Below are 21,748 nucleotides of genomic sequence, written 5' to 3'. Positions count from 1 at the left end.
GTTACTGTTATTTATAAAACGGACAGGGCAATCAATACACAAAGAATAATGTTGCTGTTATTTATGAAAAGGACAGGGCAATCAATATACATGGAAATAATCTCACTGTCATCTGTAAAAAAGGACAGGAGAATCAATACACAGGGAAATAATGTGACTGTTAATTATAAAAAGGACACTGCAATCTATGCACAGGGAAATAATGTTGCTGTTATTTATAAAAAGAACAGGGCAATCAATACACAGGGAAATAATGTGACTGTTATTTATAAAACGGACAGGGCAATCAATACACAGAGAATAATGTTACTGTCATTTATAAAAACGGACAGGGCAATCAATACACTGGGAAATACTGTTACTGTCATCTATAAAAAGGACAGGGCGTTCAATATGCAGGGAAATAATGTTACTGTTATTTATAAAAATGGACAGGGCAATCAATATACAGGGAAATAATGTTACTGTTATTTATAAAAAAGGACAGGGCAATCAATAGACAGGGAAATAATGTTACTGTTAATTATAAAAGGGACAGGGCAATCTATACACAGGGAAATAATGTTACTGTTATTTATAAAAAGGACAGGGCAATCAATACAGGGAAATAATGTTACTGTTAATTATAAAAAGGACAGGGCAATCAATATACAGGGAAATAATGTTACTGTTATTTATAAAAAAGGACAGGGCAATCAATATACAGGGAAATAATGTTACTGTTATTTATAAAAAAGGACAGGGCAATCAATACACAGGGAAATAATGTTACTGTTAATTGTAAAAAGGACAGTGCAATCAATACACAGGGAAATAATGTTACTGTTCTTTATAAAACGGACAGGGCAATCAATACACAGAGAATAATGTTACTGTTATTTATAAAAAGGACAGGGCAATCAATATGAAGGGAAATAATGTTACTGTTATTTATAAAAAAGGACAGGGCAATCAATACACAGGGAAATAATGTTACTGTTATTTATAAAAAGGACAGGGCAATCTATGCACAGGGAAATAATGTTACTGTTATTTATAAAAAAGGACAGGGCAATCAATACACAGGGAAATAATGTTACTGTTATTTATAAAAAAGGACATGGCAATCAATACACAGGGAAATAATGTTACTGTTATTTATAAAAAGGAAAGGGCAATCAATATGAAGGGAAATAATGTTACTGTTATTTATAAAAAAGGACAGGGCAATCAATACACAGGGAAATAATGTTACTGTTATTTATAAAAAGGACAGGGCAATCTATGCACAGGGAAATAATGTTACTGTTATTTATAAAAAAGGACAGGGCAATCAATACACAGGGAAATAATGTTACTGTTATTTATAAAAAAGGACAGGGCAATCAATACACAGGGAAATAATGTTACTGTTATTTATAAAAACGGACAGGGCAATCAATACACAGGGAAATAATGTTACTGTCATCTATAAAAAGGACAGGGCATTCAATATGCAGGGAAATAATGTTACTGTTATTTATAAAAAAGGACAGGGCAATCAATATACAGGGAAATAATGTTACTGTTATTTATAAAAAAGGACAGGGCAATCAATAGACAGGGAAATAATGTTACTGTTAATTATAAAAGGGACAGGGCAATCTATTCACAGGGAAATAATGTTACTGTTATTTATAAAAAGAACAGGGCAATCAATACAGGGAAATAATGTTACTGTTAATTATAAAAAGGAAAGGGCAATCAATATACAGGGAAATAAGGTTACTGTTATTTATAAAAAAGGACAGGGCAATCAATATACAGGGAAATAATGTTACTGTTATTTATAAAAAAGGACAGGGCAATCAATACACAGGGAAATAATGTTACTGTTAATTATAAAAAGGACAGTGCAATCAATACACAGGGAAATAATGTTACTGTTATTTATAAAACGGACAGGGCAATCAATACACAGAGAATAATGTTACTGTTATTTATAAAAAGGACAGGGCAATCAATATACAGGGAAATAATGTTACTGTTATTTATAAAAAAGGACAGGGCAATCAATACACAGGGAAATAATGTTACTGTTATTTAAAAAAAGGAAAGGGCAATCAATATAAAGGGAAATAATGTTACTGTTATTTATAAAAAAGAACAGGGCAATCAATACACAGGGAAATAATGTTACTGTTATTTATAAAAAGGACAGGACAATCTATGCACAGGGAAATAATGTTACTGTTATTTATAAAAAAGGACAGGGCAATCAATACACAGGGAAATAATGTTACAGTTATTTATAAAAAAGGACAGGGCAATCAATACACAGGGAAATAATGTTACTGTTATTTATAAAAAGGAAAGGGCAATCAATATAAAGGGAAATAATGTTACTGTTATTTATAAAAAAGGACAGGGCAATCAATACACAGGGAAATAATGTTACTGTTATTTATAAGAAGGACAGGGCAATCAATACACAGGGAAATAATGTTACTGTTAATTATAAAAAGGACAGGGCAATCTATACACAGGAAAATAATGTTACTGTTATTTATAAAAAGGACAGGGCTATCAAGACACAGGGAAATAATGTAACTGTTATTTATAAAAAGGACAGGGCAATCAATATAAAGGGAAATAATGTTACTGTTATTTATAAAACGGACAGGGCAATCAATGCACAGAGAATAATATTACTGTTATTTATAAAAAGGACAGTGCAATCAATATACAGGGAAATAATGTTACTGTTATTTATAAAAAAGGACAGGGCAATCAATACACAGGGAAATAATGTTACTGTTAATTATAAAAAGGACAGTGCAATCAATACAGAGGGAAATAATGTTACTGTTATTTATAAAAAGGACAGGGCAATCAATACACAGGGAAATAATGTTACTGTTAATTCTAAAAAGGACAGGGAAATCTATACACTGGGATATAATGTTACTGTTATTTATAAAAAGACCAGGCCAATCTATACACAGGGGAATAGTGTTACAGAAAACTATTGAAAAAGTCATCGTAATCAATACGCAGGTGAATAATGTCACTGTCAGTTATGAAACTGGACATGATAATACTCAGTGTATCATTAATGTTTCGAGATGCAGCACTGAAAGAGACCCTTCGACCCACCGAGTCTGTGCTGACCAACAACCACCCATTTATACTAACCCAACAGTAATCCCATATTCCCTGTCACCTCCCTCCACTCGGGGCAATTTTCATTGGCCAATTTACTTATCAACGTGCAAGTCTTTGGCTGTGGGAGAAAGCAGGAGCACCAGGTGCAAACCCGCACGGTCACAGGGAGAACCTGCAAACTTTGCATCGGCAGTAACAAGAATCGAACCCGGGTCCTTCAAGCTGTGAGGCTGCAGTGCTAACCACTGCACCACTGTGTTAATTATGAAACATGACATGGGCAACCATAAACAGGGAAATTTTGTAACTGTTAATTATAAAACAGGGCACGATAAACAATGGGCAGGGAATAATGTTATTGTTAATCTTTTGATTGCCATGACAATCAATACAAAGGAAAATAATGTCACTGTTAATTATAAAACAGGACATGGCAATCAGGACACAGAGGAATAGAGTTACAGTTAATTACAAAACAGGGCATCATAATCAATTCTCAGGGGAATAATGTTACGTGTAATTATAAAACAGGTCATGAAAATACACAGTGGAATAATATTTTTGTTAATTATAAAACAGGACATGAAAACATTAGACAGGGGAATAATGTTCCGGTTAACTGTGAAACAGGACATGGCATTTAGCACACAGGGGAATAATGCCTTGTTGAAGTATAAACTATGGCAAGATGCTCAATACACAGGCGAATAATGTTACTGTAAGACAGGACAAAATAATCAATACACGGGGAAATAATATTACTGCTCAATATGAAGCAGAACATGATAATTAAGACACAGGTGAATAATGCTATGGTGAATTACAAAACAGGACAAGATAATCAATACACAGGCGAATAATGTTACTGTTATTTATAAAACGGACAGGGCAATCAATACACAAAGAATAATGTTGCTGTTATTTATGAAAAGGACAGGGCAATCAATATACAGGCAAATAATGTCACTGTTATCTATAAAAAAGGACAGGAGAATCAATACACAGGGAAATAATGTTACTGTTAATTATAAAAAGAACAGGGCAATCAATACACAGAGAATAATGTTACTGTCATCTATAAAAAGGACAGGGCATTCAATATGCAGGGAAATAATGTTACTGTTATTTATAAAAAGGACAGGACATTCAATATGCAGGGAAATAATGTTACTGTTATTTATATAAAGAACAGGGCAAGCAATACACAGAGAATAATGTTACTGTCATTTATAAAAACGGATAGTGCAATCAATACACAGGGAAATAATGTTACTGTTATTTATAAAAAGGACAGGGCAATCTATGCACAGGGAAATAATGTTACTGTTAATTATAAAAAGGACAGGGCAATCTATACACAGGAAAATAATGTTACTGTTATTTATAAAATGGACAGGGCAATCAAGACACAGTGAAATAATGTAACTGTTATTTATAAAAAGGACAGGGCAATCAATACACAGGGAAATAATGTTACTGTTATTTATAAAACGGACAGGGCAATCAATACACAGAGAATAATGTTACTGTTATTTATAAAAACGACAGGACAATCAATATACAGGGAAATAATGTTACTGTTATTTATAAAAAAAGGACAGGGCAATCAATACGCAGGGAAATAATGTTACTGTTATTTATAAAAAGGAAAGGGCAATCAATATAAAGGGAAATAATGTTACTATTATTTATAAAAAAGGACAGGGCAATCAATACACAGGGAAATAATGTTACTGTTATTTATAAAAAGGACAGGGCAATCTATGCACAGGGAAATAATGTTACTGTTAATTATAAAAAGGACAGAGCAATCTATACACAGGGAAATAATGTTACTGTTAATTATAAAAAGGACAGGGCAATCAAGACACAGGGAAATAATTTTATTGTTATTTATAAAAAGGACAGGGCAATCAATACATAGGGAAATAATGTTACTGATATTTATATAAAGGACAGGGCAATCTATACACAGGGAAATTATGTTGCTGTTAATTATAAAAAGGACAGGTCAAGCAATATTCAGGGAAATAATGTAACTGTTATTTATAAAAAGGACAGGGCAATCAATATACAGGGAAATAATGTTACTGTTAATTATAAAAAGGACAGGGCAATCAATACACAGGGAAATAATGTTACTGTTATTTATAAAAAGGACAGGGCAATCAATACACAGGGAAATAATGTTACTGTTAATTATAAAAAGGACAGGGAACTCTATACACAGGGATATAATGTTACTGTCATCTATAAAAAGGACAGGGCATTCAATATGCAGGGAAACAATGTTACTGTTATTTATTAAAAAGGACAGGGCAATCAATAGACAGGGGAATAATGTTACTGTTAATTATAAAAAGGACAGTGCAATCAATACACAGGGAAATAATGTTACTGTTAATTATAAAAAGGACAGGGCAATCAATACACAGGGAAACAATGTTACTGTTAATTATAAAAAGGACAGTGCAATCAATACACAGGGAAACAATGTTACTGTTAATTATAAAAAGGACAGTGCAATCAATACACAGGGAAATAATGTTACTGTTAATTATAAAACGGACAGGGCAATCTATGCACATGGAAATAATGTTACTGTTATTTATAAAAAAGGACAGGGCAATCAATACACAGGGAAATAATGTTCCTGTTAATTATAAAAAGGACAGTGCAATCAATACACAGGGAAATAATGTCACTGTTAATTATAAAAAGGACAGGGCAATCAATACACAGGGAAATAATGTTACTGTTATTTATAAAAAAGGACAGGGCAATCAATATACAGGCAAATAATGTTACTGTTATTTATAGAAAAAGGACAGGGCAATCAATACAGAGGGAAATAATGTCACTGTTAATTATAAAAAGGACAGTGCAATCAATACACAGGGAAATAATGTTACTGTTATTTATAAAACAGACAGGGCAATAAATACATAGAGAATAATGTTACTGTTATTTATAAAAAGGACAGGGCAATCAATAGACAGGGAAATAATGTGACTGTTATTTATAAAAAAGGGCAGGGCAATCAATACACAGGGAAATAATGTTAATGTTATTTATAAAAAGGAAAGGGCAATCAATGTAAAGGGAAATAATGTTACTGTTATTTATAAAAAAAGGACATGGCAATCAATATACAGGGAAATAATGTTACTGTTATTTATAAAAAGGACAGTGCAATCTATGCACAGGGAAATAATGTTACTGTTAATTATAAAAAGGACAGGGCAATCTATACACAGGAAAATAATGTTACTGTTATTTATAAAAAGGACAGGGCAATCAAGACACATTGAAATAATGTAACTGTTATTTATAAAAAGGACAAGGGCAATCAATACACAGGGAAATAATGTTACTGTTATTTATAAAACGGACAGGGCAATCAATACACAGAGAATAATGTTACTGTTATTTATAAAAACGACAGGGCAATCAATATACAGGGAAATAATGTTACTGTTATTTATAAAAAGGAAAGGGCAATCAATATAAAGGGAAATAATGTTACTGTTATTTATAAAAAAGGACAGGGCAATCAATACACAGGGAAATAATGTTACTGTTATTTATAAAAAGGACAGGTCAAGCAATCTATGCACAGGGAAATAATGTTACTGTTAATTCTTAAAAGGACAGGGCAAACTATACACAGGGAAATAATGTTACTGTTAATTATAAAAAGGACAGGGCAATCAAGACACAGGGAAATAATGTTACTGTTATTTTTAAAAAAGACAGGGCAATCAATACACAGGGAAATAATGTTACTGTTAATTATAAAAAGGACAGGCAATCAATATACAGGGAAATAATGTTACTGTTTTTTATAAAAAAGACAGGGCATTCAATGCACAGGGAAATAATTTTACTGTTATTTATAAAAAGGACAGGGCAATCAATACAGAGGGAAATAATGTCACTGTTATTTATATAAAGGACAGGGCAATCTATACACAGGGTAATTATGCTGCTGTTAATTATAAAAAGGACAGGTCAAGCAATATTCAGGGAAATAATGTAACTGTTATTTATGAAAAGGACAGGGCAATCAATATACAGGGAAATAATGATACTGTTAATTATAAAAAGGACAGGGCAATCAATACACAGGGAAATAATGTTACTGTTATTTATAAAAAGGACACGGCAATCAATACACAGGGAAATAATGTTACTGTTAATTATAAAAAGGACAGGGAAATCTATACACAGGGATATAATGTTACTGTTATTTATAAAAAGACCAGGCCAATCTATACACGGGGAATAGTGTTACAGAAAACTATAGAAAAAGGTCATCGTAATCAATGCGCAGGTGAATAATGGCACTGTCAGTTATGAAACTGGACATGATAATACTCAGTGTATCATTAATGTTTTGAGATGCAGCACTGAAAGAGACCCTTCGACCCACCGAGTCTGTGCTGACCAACAACCACCCATTTATACTAACCCAACAGTAATCCCATATTCCCTGTCACCAACCTCCACTCGGGGCAATTTTCATTGGCCAATTTACTTATCAACGTGCAAGTCTTTGGCTGTGGGAGAAAGCAGGAGCACCAGGTGCAAACCCGCACGGTCACAGGGAGAACCTGCAAACTTTGCATCGGCAATATCAAGAATCGAACCCGGGTCCTTCAAGCTGTGAGGCTGCAGTGCTAACCACTGCACCACTGTGTTAATTATGAAACATGACATGGGCAACCATAAACAGGGAAATTTTGTTACTGTTAATTATAAAACAGGGCACGATAAACAATGGTCAGGGAATAATGTTATTGTTAATCTTTTGATTGCCATGACAATCAATACAAAGGAAAATAATGTCACTGTTAATTATAAAACAGGACATGGCAATCAGGACACAGAGGAATAGAGTTACAGTTAATTACAAAACAGGGCATCATAATCAATTCTCAGGGGAATAATGTTACCCGTAATTATAAAACAGGTCATGATAATACACAGTGGAATAATATTTTTGTTAATTATAAAACAGGACATGAAAACATTAGACAGGGGAATAATGTTCCGGTTAACTGTGAAACAGGACATGGCATTTAGCACACAGGGGAATAATGCCTTGTTGAAGTATAAACTATGGCAAGATGCTCAATACACAGGAGAATAATGTTACTGTAAGACAGGACATAATAATCAATACACGGGGAAATAATATTACTGCTCAATATGAAGCAGAACATGATAATTAAGACAGGTGAATAATGCTATGGTGAATTACAAAACAGGACAAGATAATCAATACACAGGCGAATAATGTTACTGTTAATTATCAAACAGTACTTGGCAATCACTGCAAGAAGGAATAATGTTACTGTTATTTATAAAACGGACAGGGCAATCAATACACAAAGAATAATGTTGCTGTTATTTATGAAAAGGACAGGGCAATCAATATACATGGAAATAATCTCACTGTCATCTGTAAAAAAGGACAGGATAATCAATACACAGGGAAATAATGTGACTGTTAATTATAAAAAGGACACTGCAATCTATGCACAGGGAAATAATGTTGCTGTTATTTATAAAAAGAACAGGGCAATCAATACACAGAGAATAATGTTACTGTCATTTATAAAAACGGACAGGGCAATCAATACACAGGGAAATAATGTTACTGTCATCTATAAAAAGGACAGGGCATTCAATATGCAGGGAAATAATGTTACTGTTATTTATAAAAAAGGACAGGGCAATCAATATACAGGGAAATAATGTTACTGTTATTTATAAAAAAGGACAGGGCAATCAATAGACAGGGAAATAATGTTACTGTTAATTATAAAAGGGACAGGGCAATCTATACACAGGGAAATAATGTTACTGTTATTTATAAAAAGGACAGGGCAATCAATACAGGGAAATAATGTTACTGTTAATTCTAAAAAGGACAGGGCAATCAATATACAGGGAAATAATGTTACTGTTATTTATAAAAAAGGACAGGGCAATCAATACACAGGGAAATAATGTTACTGTTAATTATAAAAAAGACAGTGCAATCAATACACAGGGAAATAATGTTACTGTTATTTATAAAAAGGACAGGGCAATCAATACAGGGAAATAATGTTACTGTTAATTCTAAAAAGGACAGGGCAATCAATATACAGGGAAATAATGTTACTGTTCTTTATAAAACGGACAGGGCAATCAATACACAGAGAATAATGTTACTGTTATTTATAAAAAGGACAGGGCAATCAATATACAGGGAAATAATGTTACTGTTATTTATAAAAAAGGACAGGGCAATCAATACACAGGGAAATAATGTTACTGTTATTTATAAAAAGGAAAGGGCAATCAATATAAAGGGAAATAATGTTACTGTTATCTATAAAAAGGACAGGGCAATCAATACACAGGGAAATAATGTTATGTTATTTATAAAAAGGACAGGGCAATCAATACACAGGGAAATAATGTTACTGTTATTTATAAAAAAGGACAGGGCAATCAATACACAGGGAAATAATGTTACTGTTATTTATAAAAAGGAAAGGGCAATCAATATAAAGGGAAATAATGTTACTGTTATCTATAAAAAGGACAGGGCAATCTATGCACAGGGAAATAATGTTACTGTTATTTATTCAAAAGGACAGGGCAATCAATACACAGGGAAATAATGTTACTGTTATTTATAAAAAAGGACAGGGCAATCAATACACAGGGAAATAATGTTACTGTTATTTATAAAAAGGAAAGGGCAATCAATATAAAGGGAAATAATGTTACTGTTATTTATAAAAAAGGACAGGGCAATCAATACACAGGGAAATAATGTTACTGTTATTTATAAAAAGGAAAGGGCAATCAATATAAAGGGAAATAATGTTACTGTTATTTATAAAAAAGGACAGGGCAATCAATACACAGGGAAATAATGTTACTGTCATCTATAAAAAGGACAGGGCATTCAATATGCAGGGAAATAATGTTACTGTTATTTATAAAAATGGACAGGGCAATCAATATACAGGGAAATAATGTTACTGTTATTTATAAAAAAGGACAGGGCAATCAATAGACAGGGAAATAATGTTACTGTTAATTATAAAAGGGACAGGGCAATCTATACACAGGGAAATAATGTTACTGTTATTTATAAAAAGGACAGGGCAATCAATACAGGGAAATAATGTTACTGTTATTTATAAAAAGGACAGGGCAATCAATACACAGGGAAATAATGTTACTGTTAATTATAAAAAAGGACAGGGCAATCAATACACAGGGAAATAATGTTACTGTTATTTATAAAAAGGAAAGGGCAATCAATATAAAGGGAAATAATGTTACTGTTATTTATAAAAAGGAAAGGGCAATCAATATAAAGGGAAATAATGTTACTGTTATTTATAAAAAAGGACAGTGCAATCAATACACAGGGAAATAATGTTACTGTTATTTATAAAACGGACAGGGCAATCAATACACAGGGAAGTAATGTTACTGTTATTCATAAAAAGGAAAGGGCAATCAATATAAAGGGAAATAATGTTACTGTTATTTATAAAAAAGGACAGGGCAATCAATACACAGGGAAATAATGTTACTGTTAATTATAAAAAGGACAGGGCAATCAAGACACAGGGAAATAATGTTACTGTTATTTTTAAAAAGACAGGGCAATCAATACACAGGGAAATAATGTTACTGTTATTTATAAAACGGACAGGTCAATCAATACACAGAGAATAATGTTACTGTTATTTATAAAAACGACAGGGCAATCAATATACAGGGAAATAATGTTACTGTTATTTATAAAAAGGAAAGGGCAATCAATATAAAGGGAAATAATGTTACTGTTATTTATAAAAAAGGACAGGGCAATCAATACACAGGGAAATAATGTTACTGTTATTTATAAAAAGGACAGGTCAAGCAATCTATGCACAGGGAAATAATGTTACTGTTAATTCTTAAAAGGACAGGGCAATCTATACACAGGGAAATAATGTTACTGTTAATTATAAAAAGGACAGGGCAATCAAGACACAGGGAAATAATGTTACTGTTATTTTTAAAAAAGACAGGGCAATCAATACACAGGGAAATAATGTTACTGTTAATTATAAAAAGGACAGGCAATCAATATACAGGGAAATAATGTTACTGTTTTTTATAAAAAAGAGGGCATTCAATGCACAGGGAAATAATTTTACTGTTATTTATAAAAAGGACAGGGCAATCAATACAGAGGGAAATAATGTCACTGTTATTTATATAAAGGACAGGGCAATCTATACACAGGGTAATTATGCTGCTGTTAATTATAAAAAGGACAGGTCAAGCAATATTCAGGGAAATAATGTAACTGTTATTTATGAAAAGGACAGGGCAATCAATATACAGGGAAATAATGTTACTGTTAATTATAAAAAGGACAGGGCAATCAATACACAAGGAAATAATGTTACTGTTATTTATAAAAAGGACAGGGCAATCAATACACAGGGAAATAATGTTACTGTTAATTATAAAAAGGACTGGGAAATCTATACACAGGGATATAATGTTACTGTTATTTATAAAAAGACCAGGCCAATCTATACACAGGGGAATAGTGTTACAGAAAACTATAGAGAAAGGTCATCGTAATCAATACGCAGGTGAATAATGGCACTGTCAGTTATGAAACTGGACATGATAATACTCAGTGTATCATTCATGTTTTGAGATGCAGCACTGAAAGAGACCCTTCGACCCACCGAGTCTGTGCTGACCAACAACCACCCATTTATACTAACCCAACAGTAATCCCATATTCCCTGTCACCAACCTCCACGAGGGGCAATTTTCATTGGCCAATTTACTTATCAACGTGCAAGTCTTTGGCTGTGGGAGAAAGCAGGAGCACCAGGTGCAAACCCGCACGGTCACAGGGAGAACCTGCAAACTTTGCATCGGCAATATCAAGAATCGAACCCGGGTCCTTCAAGCTGTGAGGCTGCAGTGCTAACCACTGCACCACTGTGTTAATTATGAAACATGACATGGCAACCATAAACAGGGAAATTTTGTTACTGTTAATTATAAAACAGGGCACGATAAACAATGGGCAGGGAATAATGTTATTGTTAATCTTTTGATTGCCATGACAATCAATACAAAGGAAAATAATGTCACTGTTAATTATAAAACAGGACATGGCAATCAGGACACAGAGGAATAGAGTTACAGTTAATTACAAAACAGGGCATCATAATCAATTCTCAGGGGAATAATGTTACCCGTAATTATAAAACAGGTCATGATAATACACAGTGGAATAATATTTTTGTTAATTATAAAACAGGACATGAAAACATTAGACAGGGGAATAATGTTCCGGTTAACTGTGAAACAGGACATGGCATTTAGCACACAGGGGAATAATGCCCTGTTGAAGTATAAACTATGGCAAGATGCTCAATACACAGGAGAATAATGTTACTGTAAGACAGGACATAATAATCAATACACGGGGAAATAATATTACTGCTCAATATGAAGCAGAACATGATAATTAAGACACAGGTGAATAATGCTATGGTGAATTACAAAACAGGACAAGATAATCAATACACAGGCGAATAATGTTACTGTTAATTATCAAACAGTACTGGGCAATCACTGCAAGAAGGAATAATGTTACTGTTAATTATCAAACAGTACTTGGCAATCACTGCAAGAAGGAATAATGTTACTGTTATTTATAAAACGGACAGGGCAATCAATACACAAAGAATAATGTTGCTGTTATTTATGAAAAGGACAGGGCAATCAATATACATGGAAATAATCTCACTGTCATCTGTAAAAAAGGACAGGAGAATCAATACACAGGGAAATAATGTGACTGTTAATTATAAAAAGGACACTGCAAGCTATGCACAGGGAAATAATGTTGCTGTTATTTATAAAAAGAACAGGGCAATCAATACAGGGAAATAATGTTACTGTTAATTATAAAAAGGACAGGGCAATCAATATACAGGGAAATAATGTTACTGTTATTTATAAAAAAGGACAGCGCAATCAATATACAGGGAAATAATGTTACTGTTATTTATAAAAAAGGACAGGGCAATCAATACACAGGGAAATAATGTTACTGTTAATTATAAAAAGGACAGTGCAATCAAAACACAGGGAAATAATGTTACTGTTATTTATAAAACGGACAGGGCAATCAATACACAGAGAATAATGTTACTGTTATTTATAAAAAGGACAGGGCAATCAATATACAGGGAAATAATGTTACTGTTATTTATAAAAAAGGACAGGGCAATCAATACACAGGGAAATAATGTTACTGTTATTTATAAAAAGGAAAGGGCAATCAATATAAAGGGAAATAATGTTACTGTTATTTATAAAAAAGGACAGGGCAATCAATACACAGGGAAATAATGTTACTGTTATTTATAAAAAGGACAGGGCAATCTATGCACAGGGAAATAATGTTACTGTTATTTATAAAAAAGGACAGGGCAATCAATACACAGGGAAATAATGTTACTGTTATTTATAAAAAAGGACAGGGCAATCAATACACAGGGAAATAATGTTACTGTTATTTATAAAAAGGAAAGGGCAATCAATATAAAGGGAAATAATGTTACTGTTATTTATAGAAAAGGACAGGGCAATCAATACACAGGGAAGTAATGTTACTGTTATTTATAAAAAGGACAGGGAAATCTATGCACAGGGAAATAATGTTACTGTTAATTATAAAAAGGGCAGGGCAATCTATACACAGGAAAATAATGTTACTGTTATTTATAAAAAGGACAGGGCAATCAAGACACAGGGAAATAATGTAACTGTTATTTATAAAAAGGACAGGGCAATCAATATAAAGGGAAATAATGTTACTGTTATTGATAAAACGGACAGGGCAATCAATGCACAGAGAATAATATTACTGTTATTTATAAAAAGGACAGTGCAATCAATATACAGGGAAATAATGTTACTGTTATTTATAAAAAATGACAGGGCAATCAATACACAGGGAAATAATGTTACTGTTAATTATAAAAAGGACAGTGCAATCAATACACAGGGAAATAATGTTACTGTTATTTATAAAAAGGACAGGGCAATCAATAGACAGGGAAATAATGTTACTGTTAATTATAAAAAGGACAGGGAAATCTATACACAGGGATATAATGTTACTGTTATTTATAAAAAGACCAGGCCAATCTATACACAGGGGAATAGTGTTACAGAAAACTATTGCAAATGGTCATCGTAATCAATACGCAGGTGAATAATGTCACTGTCAGTTATGAAACTGGACATGATAATACTCAGTGTATCATTAATGTTTCGAGATGCAGCACTGAAAGAGACCCTTCGACCCACCGAGTCTGTGCTGACCAACAACCACCCATTTATACTAACCCAACAGTAATCCCATATTCCCTGTCACCTCCCTCCACTCGTGGCAATTTTCATTGGCCAATTTACTTATCAACGTGCAAGTCTTTGGCTGTGGGAGAAAGCAGGAGCACCAGGTGCAAACCCGCACGGTCACAGGGAGAACCTGCAAACTTTGCATCGGCAGTAACAAGAATCGAACCCGGGTCCTTCAAGCTGTGAGGCTGCAGTGCTGACCACTGCACCACTGTGTTAATTATGAAACATGACATGGGCAACCATAAACAGGGAAATTTTGTTACTGTTAATTATAAAACAGGGCACGATAAACAATGGGCAGGGAATAATGTTATTGTTAATCTTTTGATGGCCATGACAATCAATACAAAGGAAAATAATGTCACTGTTAATTATAAAACAGGACATGGCAATCAGGACACAGAGGAATAGAGTTACAGTTAATTACGAAACAGGGCATCATAATCAATTCTCAGGGGAATAATGTTACCCATAATTATAAAACAGGTCATGATAATACACAGTGGAATAATATTTTTGTTAATTATAAAACAGGACATGAAAACATTAGACAGGGGAATAATGTTCCGGTTAACTGTGAAACAGGACATGGCATTTAGCACACAGGGGAATAATGCCTTGTTGAAGTATAAACTATGGCAAGATGCTCAATACACAGGCGAATAATGTTACTGTAAGACAGGACATAATAATCAATACACGTGGAAATAATATTACTGCACAATATGAAGCAGAACATGATAATTAAGACACAGGTGAATAATGCTATGGTGAATTACAAAATAGGACAAGATAATCAATACACAGGCGAATAATGTTACTGTTAATTATCAAACAGTACTTGGCAATCACTGCAAGAAGGAATAATGTTACTGTTAATTATCAAACAGTACTTGGCAATCACTGCAAGAAGGAATAATGTTACTGTTAATTATAAAACAGGACATGCCAATCAATACACAGTGGAATAATGCTACGGTGGATTATAAAACAGGAAAAAAGAAGCTATACACAGGGGAAAAATGTTACTGTTAATTATCAAACAGTACTTGGCAATCACTGCAAGAAGGAATAATGTTACTGTTAATTATCAAACAGTACTTGGCAATCACTGCAAGAAGGAATAATGTTGCTGTTAATTATAAAACAGGACATGCCAATCAATACACAGTGGAATAATGCTACGGTGGATTATAAAACAGGAAAGAAGAAGCTATACACAGGGGAAAAATGTTAGTGTTAAATATAAAACAGGACATGATAATTAATACACAGGAGAATAATGTACACTTTATTATAAAACAATACATGGCAATCAGTGCACAGGGGAAAATTGCTTCTAGTAATTATAAAACAGGACATTATCATCAACACACAGGGGAATAAGGCTACTGTTAATTATAATACAGTGCATGATAATCAATGTACAGGGGAAAATGTTACAGTTAATTGTGAAATAGGACATGGCAATCAATACACATGGGGATAATGTGACTGTGAATCATGAAGGGTGACATGTTAATCAGTGTACAGGAGAATAATGTTACTGTTAATTATCAAACAGCACTTGGCAATAAATGCAAGAACGAATAATTTTACTGTCAATTATAAAACAGTACATGATAATAAACAGGGCAATAATATTGTTGTTAATTATAAAACAGAACATGATGATCAGTACACAGGGGAATGGTTTTACTGTTAATATAAAGCAGGACATGATAGTAAATACACAGTGTATTGCTACGGTGGTTTATAAAACAGGACAATATAGTCAATACGCAGGTGAATAATGTTTCAGTTAATTGTAAAACAGGGGATTATAATCAATGCGCAGGGGAATAATGTCACTGTTAATTATGAAGCAGGAAACAATAATCAATACACAGTGGCATCTTCTTCCTGTTAATTATAAACCTTGGAATTATAATCAATAGACAGGGGAATAATTCTATTATTGATTGTAAAACAGGACATCATAATAAATCCGCAGGGGAATAATGTTACTGCTAATTATCAAACAGACATGGATTTTGAGCATCCTTTAAGGACTACTGACAGTGCTTTTAATGGTTCACTCTGTAAAGGCAATAAGACTTATACTTCATAACCTCGTTGAAATTTATGGCATCTTAACATTCTTGCCTGCTCATTTTTTCATAGTGGTTTGGGATGCTTCAAGGTGTTACTGGGCCACATTTGAGCGTTCGTGAGCTTTTTTCCAGAACACCTATACATAGTCTAGTACAAAATATTCCTGCATCTGTTCCAAAAACCTTTATTTGATTCGTATTAGAGGATGCCTTATCTCATGTCCACAAACTAATTCGAAAGGAAAAACAAACAAAAAAAAAACTCCTTATACATCAAGTGAGGAAGGTAAATCTATTGTTTTACTTCTGGATACAGAAGTCACCCAAACTATTTTGCAAGGGAATGGAATGACTTTTCCACCAGGCAGCGCATTGAAAGCTAGGTTTTTAGGGAATGGTTTCAGGGGGAGTATATACCCATACCATTGTATCGGGTGCACCTGGAGTGTGAACTGATGTCTGGAAGGGTCATCATAACAGTTGTCCATAATTTACCTGTGGATCCATTTGACCTACTCCTGGGGAATGATTTTGCCAGAGCAATGGTAGTAGCTTCTCCAGTAGTTACAGAAGGAACAAGTGAAGTCAAAGAGACAGAGCAGTTGCAGGAACTGTTTACAGGAATTGTTCCTTCATGTGTAATGACCCGAGCAATGGATAAACAATTTCCTTTGTTGGAGGCAAAATTGTCACCACAGACAGGTGTTCAGCTATATGAAAATTTCTTTGTGGATTTGGTTCATCCGATGCCAATGTTCAGTATGTCTTCTCTGATCAAGTGTCAGCAAGCCAATCTAAAGTTATGTAAAGTGGCAAATTGGCTCCAACTGAAGCTGAAGTAAAGGGATTTCTGGAAGGCTACTATATTAAACATGGGATTCTAATGAGGATGTGGAGACATCCTCACAGGCCTGCGCATGAAGAAGTTTGTTCACCAGATAACGGTTCTACCCAAGTATCGCTGGGAAATATTAAATATATCCCATGACATTCCTATGGCGGTACATGTGGGGATCCAGATGACTGAATCACGAATAGGTCTTTGCAAGGACCTGTTTTATCATATTGAAATCGGCCTTCCCTTACTTCAGTACCTTTACTTCCGGTCCCTCTTTGTCTTTTTCCAAACTACCTTAAATCTTTCGGAGTTCTTGTCACTATCCCAGAAATGCTGACCTACTCACACTTCTACCACATGTCCGGCTTCAATCCTTAGGATTAGGTCCAATGCCGCCCCTTCTCTTGTAGGACTTTCTCCGTGCTGGCTCAAAACGCTCTTCTGTATGCACTGCAAGTTTTCTGCCCCCTTTAAGCCTTTTGTACTAAGACTACCCCAGTTCCACCGATATGGCATCATTTCAGGAACCGTCTAAGATATTATCCGTCCTTACAGCAGTAATTGTCTCCTTGATCAACTGTGCAATGGCACCTCCTCTTTTACACCCTCCCCTGTCATGGTTGAAGATTCGAAACCCTTCAATACTGAGCTGCCAGTCCTTCCCTTCCCTCAACCGTGTCTCTGTGATAGCAATAATATATTCTCAACTGTTAATCAACGCCCTCAGTTCATCTGCCTTAGTCGCAGGAATCCTGGTGGTAAAATAGATGCAAACCAGTATTCGCTTATGACTTAACAGTTCGATATTAGCTCTGCCTTCCAGACTAAATTAGTTTCACATCAATATTTGACTGTGCATCACAGCCTACTGTACATCCGCTCTGTATCCCATCACCGTCCCAAATTAGTTTAACTCCACCCCCCACTCCCCACTCCCACCCCACCCAACAGCACCAACAATCCTCACAGCAAGGATATTGGTCCCGTTCCAGTTCAGTTGCAACCCGTCCAACCTGCACAGGTCCCAGAAACAGACCCAGTGATCCCAGGAAGAGGAAGCCCTCCCTCCTGCACCATCTGTTAAGCCACGCAATCATCTGTTGTACACTGCTATTCCTGTACTCACTAGCACGTGGCACCAGGAGTAATCCAGAGATTGCAACCTTTGAGGTCCTGCTTTTTAATCTGCTACCTAGCTCACTATATTCTTGTTGCAGAACCTCATCCCTCTTTCTCCCTATGTCGTTGGTACCAATGTGAACCACGAGCTCTGACTGTTCACCATCCCTCTTCAGAATATCCTGCAGCTGCTCCGTGGCATCCTTGACCCTAGCACCAGGGAGGCAACATACGATCCTGGAGTCAAGTTTGCGGCCGCAGAAACGCCTGTCTGAACCACTTACGATAGAATCCCCTATCACTATAGCTCTCCTGTACTTTTTCATCCCCTCCTGTGCAGCTGAGCCACCCGTTATGCCACAGACGTGGCTCTTGCTGCATTCCCCTGAGTAACTATTTCCCCCAATAGTATCCAAAGTGGAAAATCTATTAGATAGGGAGATGGACTCAGGGGACGTCTGCACTGCCTACCTAGTTCTTCTACTCTACCTGGCGGTCACCCATTCCCTTCCTGCCACAGCAGTCTTTACCTGCATTGTTACCACCTCCCTGTACCTGCTTTCCACGACTATCTCAGCCTTGCGGATGCTTCACAGTGTCCTAAGCCGCCGCTCCAGATCCGAAACGCAGATTGAGAGTAACTGCAGCTGGAGACACTTCCTGCACACGTGTTCGCCCTGTACACTGGAACTGTCCCTGACTTTCCACATTGCACAAGAGGAGCACTCCACGCTGACGAGTTGCCCTGTCATGACTTACCCTTGAATGTACTCCCTTAAATCACCCAAAACATTAGATTTTTTTTGCATAACGCAGCTTCATTCCGGAAAAAACTACCTACTGCATGTAAAAAGAAAGTACACCTTTCTCTTTACTTTGGTTACTTACCCAGCTATTTAGAGTTATTCCTTAACAGCAGTTACTCATCAACCAATCAGCTTACAGCTATCCCGTGATGTCAATATTGACTTTTTTTTTTGCGTTGCTGTGTGGTTTTCGAGAATTGTATTACTTTGAAGGGCTGTATTAGATTGAGTGTCGAAAATAGTTTGTGGGTCCGCATTAGATTGAGAGCATGTATTAGTTTGAGGGCATGTTTTAGTTTGATGGGCTGTATTAGTTGGGGGTCTGTATTGGTTTGAGGTACTGTATTAGTGCAGGGGGTTGTGGTATTTGAAGCTGCTGTGTTAATTAGGGTTCACAGTGGCGCAGTGGTTCGCACCGCAGCCTCACAGCTCCAGCGACCCGGGTTCAATTCCAGGTACTGCCTGTGTGGGGTTTGCAAGTTCTCCCTGTGCCTGCGTGGGTTTCCTCCGGGTGCTCCGGTTTCCTCCCACTTGCCAAAGACTTGCAGGTTGATAGATAAATTGGCCATTAGCAATTGCTCCTAGCATAGGTAGATGGTAGGGAAATATAGGGACAGGTGAGGATGTTTGGTAGGAATATGGGATTAGTGTAGGCTTAGAATAAATGGGTGGTTGATGGTCGGCACAGACTCGGTGGGCCGAAGGGCCTGTTTCAGTGCTGTATCTCTAAACTAAACTAGTTTGATGTGTTGTATTAGCTTGAGGTACTGCATTCGTTTGAGCGCCTGTATTCGTTTGAGGGACTGTTTCCAATTCCACCAGCCTTTTAGCAGCAAGTTCCAGGTCATTACCATTACGCTGCACAAAACCGTGCTACCTCATAGTCGTCCTGTCTCTTTTGCCAAAGCGTTCAATCTGTCTCCCCCAGTCCTGTACCATTTGGTAATTGAAACTGTTTTTCCTGTCAAACTTATCTAAGCCTGTTCCCTTCCAATCAAGGCACTTTACATTATTTTGTTCTTTGCTTTTCCGCATTACGAGTGGAAAATCTACAATATGATGATCACTGTTGCCCAAGTATTTCTACATAGACGCCGGGTCCACTTGGGCCAGCTCATTTCCCAGCACCAGAGTTCACAATGCCTCTTATATAGTTGGCTGAGAACTGGAGAATTGTAGCTATGAGGATAGGCTGGGGTTGTTCTCCTTGTTACAGAGAAGGCTGAGGGGAGAATAGATTGAAATAAACAAAATTTGAGGGTCCTGGATAGAGTGGGGGTGAAGGGTCAATTCACCTTAGCAGAGAGGTCAGTGACGAGGGGGCATAGATTTAAAGTGATAGGTAGAAAAAATAGAGGGGCGATGAGGAAAATCTTTTTCACACAGAGGGTGGTGATGGTCTGGAAATCATTGGCAGAAAGGGTAGCTGAGGCAATAATAAAAGCAAAAAACTGCGGATGAGTTACCCTCTCCTCTCACCATCTCTATTTGAATATGTCCCTCTCTCACTGCAGTTACAGTCCCCCTCTCACCATATCCATCTGCTTGTGACCCTCGCTCATTGCAGTTACTGTCCCCCTCACCATCTCCATCTCTAGTGTCCCCGTCTCACTGCAGTTAGTGCCCCTTTTACTATCTCCATCTGCTAGTTTCCTGTCTCACTATAGTTACTGCCCTCCTCTCACCATCAGCATTTGTTGGTGTCCCTGTCTCACTGCAGCTACTTCCTCCCTCCCACCATCTCGATGTGCTGTTGTCCCAGTCTCACTGCAGTTACTCCCTCCACTCACCATCGCCATCTACTGGTTCCATCTCTCAATGCATGTAATGCACCCACCCCCGCCACGCTCACCATCTCTATCTGCTGCTGTCGCTTTCTCACTGCAGCTACGCCCCTTCACCATCTCACAAGCACTGTTATTTGCAGCTTGGTCCATTTTGCTGTCGGTATAGAGTGGATTTAGTTGAAGTTCAGCTGAGCTTTTCAGTGATGAGTTTTTTGAGAAACAATTCATGAATCTTTTGCACAACTCTCGGCTCAATAGGTCAGATTCTCAATAAAATAGAATCTATAATCAGATGTGAAAACATTTCAGAGATCACTGCTGTGTATATAACATGTACTTTCTGTTCTGTGGGGCGTGTATGGAATGGAATATGAAATGGGATTCAGTTCCAGTGTTTGAAACCCTTCAGTGTTCCTATGATTTCACTACCTTCGCAATGAGATTGAGAGGGTACTTCACCGCCTTCTTCAGTTCCTGTCAGAATTTAGTCTGGGTCACTGCGTAACTACACGT

The sequence above is a fragment of the Heterodontus francisci genome, unplaced genomic scaffold, assembly GCF_036365525.1.
Source record: "Heterodontus francisci isolate sHetFra1 unplaced genomic scaffold, sHetFra1.hap1 HAP1_SCAFFOLD_91, whole genome shotgun sequence".
Lineage (NCBI taxonomy): Eukaryota > Metazoa > Chordata > Chondrichthyes > Heterodontiformes > Heterodontidae > Heterodontus > Heterodontus francisci.
Note: the sequence above shows the minus strand (reverse complement) of the source record.